This window comes from Capricornis sumatraensis, chromosome 12, assembly GCF_032405125.1.
Source record: "Capricornis sumatraensis isolate serow.1 chromosome 12, serow.2, whole genome shotgun sequence".
NCBI classification, from domain to species: domain Eukaryota; kingdom Metazoa; phylum Chordata; class Mammalia; order Artiodactyla; family Bovidae; genus Capricornis; species Capricornis sumatraensis.
Genome location: NC_091080.1, coordinates 39,753,656 through 39,759,906, shown reverse-complemented (window position 1 = coordinate 39,759,906; position 6,251 = coordinate 39,753,656).

The following is a 6,251-nucleotide window of genomic DNA, read 5'->3' as shown; positions in this document are numbered from 1 at the left end:
CAGCATTATATTCCCACTTCGGATGTAAATATTTTAGGTTTTGAATACTCAGAATTGGCTTGGCTCGAGGTCCCTGGAAGCAGGAAACAGGTCTTAGGCGTCTTTGCCTCCCAAGCACCTAGCCCAGGCAAGCCTTCAATCAGCGTCTGTAGAATTGAACTGGCCCTTTGTTCCCACACTTGGTTCTCATCAACACAGTGCTGTTCTCCAATCATCTCCCTTCCTCCAGGCTCTCTCCTGTGCTAGATGCTTCCGGCTGCTACAACATCCTAACCCACATTTGCCTCATTGCCCACATCACTGAGTGCCCCACCAGCAATTAAAGAGGTTTTAACCAAAGCTCCAAAGAACATAACAGGATGAACCGACTGGCCTGGGTAGGCTTCCCTGTGAACTCTGCCGTGAAAAGGGAGTGTTTATTTGGGCAGACAGTGAACTCAGAGATGAACACAGTCAGAGCCCAGTGAGGTCAGCATACAGTGAAGGAGATAAAATTTTCCATTCTGGTTCAGCCATGACTAAAGTGGTCAAGAATCAGTGCAATAACTGAGTTTGAACCGCTTTGCATGAGTAAATCTCTTTGCAAATCTGGGCTTTTATTTTCCCATATGTTCTTAGTTTAGCTCTCATAAGAGTCAACAGATACGATAGAAGAAAAAGTGATTCAAAGCATGTTCAGAATTTTTTTTTTTTTTGGTCCATTTATTGAGCAAGCACTCAATAGGACGTATTCAGAGTCAGGTACCATTCTGAGAACTTTATGTATAATGCCATGATGCAGCCTTTCATTCACCTATTCATTCATTCAGTAAAAATGAATTGGATGTGTTCTGTGAAACCACACTGTGCTAGGAATGAAAAAGGCATTGGATACAGTTTTTTTGTTTTTTTTCCCTCTCTCTCTCTCTCTCAAGGGCTTAGTGGAAGAGACAGACAAGGAAATCAGTAGCACAATGCCTGGCGTAGGGGCACGCACAGCGGGTATCATTCGTCCTGGGGATGAGGAGGAAGCGCATGTAACCTGCCCTGAGGAGGTGATGTTTAAGCCTGAGCTCAGCATTGATGGAAAGCCAGCCTGTGCTCTGGGGAGCAGCAAGCCCAACCCCACCAGCCTAGAGCAGGGGGCCCAGACCTGAGGCTGAGGTGGGGTCTCAGTCTGCTCGGGTTGCCCTACAAGATCCCATGGACTGGGGGAGCTGAAACAACAGACATTGGTTTTTCCCACAGTTCTTTAGTCCAAGGTCAAGGTGTCAGCCCTTTAGTTACCTCCTGTGTTCTCTCATCGAGCTTATCGATGTTACCCTCTTGCTCTGGCCTCGCACAGCCATCCTTCTGGGGGACACCAGTCCCATTGGATGGGGGCCCCTCCCTAATGCAGGAGAAGCAACGCAATTCATCTGAATGCCATAAGGTGGAGGGGGGATGGGGGCTGAGGCCAGTGTGGCAGTTACTCAACTAGTCCAGGGGAGAGTGATGCAAAGCTAAATGAACAACCGCAGCGGGCCTGGGGAGACAGCAGGAGATTCCTGGGATTTGCAGCAGAGCCTGCAGACGGAGGCAGCCAGTCGGCGGGGAGGACAGGGCAGAGGGACAGTGCAGGAAGGTGTGTGGGAAGGAAGGGAGCAAGAGGGTGGGATGGCTCTGAAGTCTTGAACCGAAGGATGGCGATGCTTCCTGGAATGAGGAACAGGGGAGAAAGAGCAGGTCTGGAGCTGGGGAGGAAGTTGATGAGTTAGAAGTGCCAGTGGAAAACCCCCGGGAGAGTTTAGCAAGGAGTTGGGGATGTTGGTCAGAGAATCTGAAAACGAGTCTGGTCTGGAACTAGAGATTCGAGAATCATCAGTGAAGTTGGGGCTGAGGATCTGGAGCCAGGATTTGAACCAGGTCACCCAGGTAAAGAGAAGGTGGCCAGGGACAGAACCCTGGGGCTCCGGAAAAGGAGTGGCCTGAGTAGTGGGAGGAAGACCAGCAGACGACGGGGAGCTGGCGTGACCATCCGTGCTCTGCTAACAGATGCGGTGATAGCATCTCATGTGACTCTTGGCATAAAGCAAACTCTTAAAAGGGCACTTATTGAAGGCCAGGCACTGTTGAGATGACTTGGCAGTAGTTCATCGAATCCTCACAAAGTCCCACCATTTACAGGGGAGGAAACTGGAGCAGAAAGGAGCCAGATGCTCAGGATCACAGAGCGAGCTGGACATGGAACTGGAATCCAGGTGATAAAGCGGCAACAGCTGAACTAGGAGTCACGTTCGTGACTGTTCTGCCTCCTCCTGCCTTGCACGGATTTTAAGAATGAGGAAGTCAAGCACCAGAGAGGTGAAGACGACAGGGCCAATAAGGGTCAGCACTGAGTTTTAAACTAAAACCTTTGCACTATCCAATGTCTGTGCAACTTTTTCACAAGCTAAGGGACGGAAGAATTGCAGCAAAAGTGTTGTCTAGTGAGATTAGGACAGAAAGTATCTGTTAGATTTGGCAGCATGGAGATCCCTGGGGAATTAGGAAGGTCAGTTACAGTGGTGTGACCGGGTGGAGGTCTGGTGGTAAAGTCTTGAAGAATGAATGGTAGGCAGGAGTTTAGATGGTCCTTTCAGGAAGTTTGACTAAAGAGGGAAAGTGAGAGATGGGAGAGCAGCTAAAAAGAGAGAGATAAAAATGCTCAAAAATTATTTTTTTGTTAAGAGGGGAAAACTTGCATGTCTTTGCATGCTGACAGTAAATCCAAGGATGGGGGTTATGCTGGTGGAGAACTGGCTTTCAGTCTGCTGTGAGTTTGGTTAATTGCAATCAAGGTCCCTGGGTCTGGATGACTTGAACCTCCTGTGAGCCGGTGACGTCACCCCAAAGGGAACATATGGGGATGGCAAGATCTTGATTGTCTTGCTTGAACTGCAAATATAGCCACAGACTCACCCATGGGTTATTGTTCTGCTATGAACAGTCTTCTAAATTTGTATGATAACATCACATCGAAACTTTTATCTTCATTTGTAATCTAAGAACTACAAATATAGATAGCTGAGGTATCATACCCCTAGGACCAAAGATTTGAAACCATGAGAATTCACTGCTGGTGAGAAGACAATTGGGTACAATTCTTTGGGAAAACAATGGTACATGTTTCAAGAGCCTTGTGTATTGTCATATCACTTATCTCAATAATTCTATTTCTGAGAGTTTGGATTAAAAACTTAATGTGCAAGGATGTTCATTGCAGCATTGTTTATAAGAAAAAACTGGAAATAACATAAGAGATTAACAGCAAAGAAATGTCAAGACAAACTATAATGTATCCACTGGATGAAAAAAACAGTGGCTTAAAATAATATTTACAAAAACAATTTTTGAAACATGAAATATATATATATATACATATACATATACATAACAGTTCAGTTCAGTTCAGTTCAGTCGCTCAGTCGTGTCTGACTCTTTGCGACCCCATGAATCGCAGCACGCCAGGCCTCCCTGTCTATCACCAACTCCCAGAGTTCACTCAGACTCACATCCATTGAGTCAGTGATGCCATCCAGCCATCTCATCCTCTGTCGTCCCCTTCTCCTCCTGCCCCCAACCCCTCCCAGCATCAGAGTCTTTTCCAATGAGTCAACTCTTCGCATGAGGTGGCCAAAGTACTGGAGTTTCAGCTTTATCATCATTCCTTCCAAAGAACACCCAGGGCTGATCTTCTTTAGAAAAGACTGGCTGGATCTCCTTGCAGTCCAAGGGACTCTCAAGAGTCTTCTCCAACACCACATATACATATAAATGGTCTTAAACGAGAAAAGCAGAATGAAAACTCTACCGTATGAACACAACTGTGTAAACAAGCCAACAATATAAAAAAGACTGAAGATATCTTTGCTAGACTTGATTAACGTTTGCCTGGTTAAAACTTTTTAATGAAAAGGAAACAACACATGAAAGCTCTCACTAACTCTCCGCTAGTTAGCAATGTCTGGCATTACAATGACTGCTATTCTTTTCTGTTCACTCTCTCATGTCTTTCTCTGGCATTCTAATAGTGCGTAAATTATCCATTAAGAAATGCAGGCGTTTTACTGAAAATGCATGAAATGAAGCCTCTAGATAACACATCAGGAAAGTCTCTTTAAAATATTTTTATTGTGTTCCACATCATTTTTCTGTACAAAACAATATATACTCATTTGGAAAATCCACAAAACAATTGGAAAATCAGAGAACTATGGAAAAACAAGGAAAAATCTCATTGAATTCTTCTTTTCAGGTAATAAATTGTTGATATTTTACTGCAACACATTTTGATGGACTCCCTGGGCTGTAGCCTGCTAGGCTTCTCTGTCCATGGAGTTTTCCAGGCAAGAATACAGGAGTGGGTGCTATTTCCTTCTCCAGGGGATGTTCCTGACCTAGGGATTGAACCCAGGTGTCCTGCATTGCAGGCAGATTCTTTACCACTGAGCCACCTGGGAAGCTGGGAGAGCTGCTATGTTCATCTTAACCAAGTGCATACATCTCTGACACAAAACACTTTGCCTCTCAACAAAGCCAAACCATTCATAGAGAGTAAAAGTTAAAGGATAATCAGTAGTATTGAACTTGGTCCATGTGGAGCTGGATGGAGCTCTGCCCTAGACATGCTCTCATTGACCTGATAATTGGGAAAGCAACTTCTGGAGCTGTTATTGCTGTTGCTGCATCAGAGACCTGCTACAAGCAAAATAAATAACTTGGCTTCAGCAACAAATCTGGACATGACGCCAGAAAAAGCTGTGCCGATCCCTACGTTTCTCCGTGACCGGAGGAAAGGGAGCTCCTCTATTTATTCACCTTGGAATCGTCAGCAAACCACTGGCCCTGGAATGTAGCAGGTGCTCAACAAACATTTGTGGAAGTGAGCTAAAGGCTTGGGTTCAAATTCCTACCTTCTCACTTATTGGTAGATGTTCCCATCCACTATTCCAGCTTTGATCCCTGTCCTTGAGCTAATGGCTTTCAGATTTCAATCATTAACAATGTCTTCTCTCCAAAACTCCAGATCCCTCTCACTAACTGCTTACTGGACTTGTCCAGGTGGCTGTTCCATAAGTAGCCCCAAATAAGGATGTTTCCTCCTATACTCATCAGTAACTGTTGCTGTTGTTCAGCTACCCAGCTGTGTCTGACTCTTTGCCACCCCATGGTCTGCAACACGCCAGGCTTCCCTGTTTCTCACTATCTCCCAAAGTTTGCCCAAGTTCAGGTCCATTGCATCAGTGATGCCATCCAGCCATCTCATCCTCTGATGCCCCTTTCTCCTTCTGCCCTCATTCTTTCCCAGCATCAGGGACTTTTCCAATGAGACAGCTGTTTGGATTAGAGGACCAAAATACTGGAGTTTCAGCTTCAGCATCAGTCCTTCCAAAGAGTATTCAGGGTTGATCTCCCTTGAAATTGACTGGTTTGATCTTCCTGCTGTCCAAGGGACTCTCAGGAGTCTTCTCTAGCATCACAGTTCGAAGGCGTCAATTCTTCGGTGCTCCGCCCTCTTTACTGTCCAGCTCTCACAACCGTACATACTGATCAGATTCCCTCCCACATCTGCTCCTTCTCCCACAACCTCTGACCTCATGACTGTTATCACCCTCGAGGTACCCAAGTGAGAAACTAAAAGCATCTCTCTACTCCTTTGCCTCGCACTTTCGTCTTCTGTAGATTAGCTCATGAAATCCTGCTGATTCTAGTTAAAAAATGTCCCCAATTCATCCTGTCGTTTCCATTCTCAAAGCTGCTGTGTCAGGCCTTCCTTAAATCTTACCTAGACCACTGAGCCAATCTCCTGGTCTCTTTGCCTCCAATCTTCCTGTTTCAAAACCTCTTCTGTGTGGTCATAACCGAAAGCATCTATTTAAACTCAGGCATAATTATGCCACTTCCCTCCTTCAAAGCACTCAAAGCCTCCTCAGTACCCTAAGAATCCTAATTCTCAGACAATTCAGACAACCTATTGCTATCTGGCTCCACCTTCCCTTTCTGGTCTCATCCCTTACAAAACTCACCTTCTCACCCTAAATCCTGGAGGAGAAAATGGCAACCCACTCCAGTATTCTTGCCTGGAAATCCCCATGGACAGAGGAGCCGGGTGGGCTACAGTCCATGGGGACAAATTAGATTTGCTCAGGAAGACACAGCCATAAGGACAGATGATGGGGACTCTTGTCTGGAGGAAGGAGTGAATGGAGCTTATTCATATTCTGAGATTCAATGAGATGTGACAGAAAGAC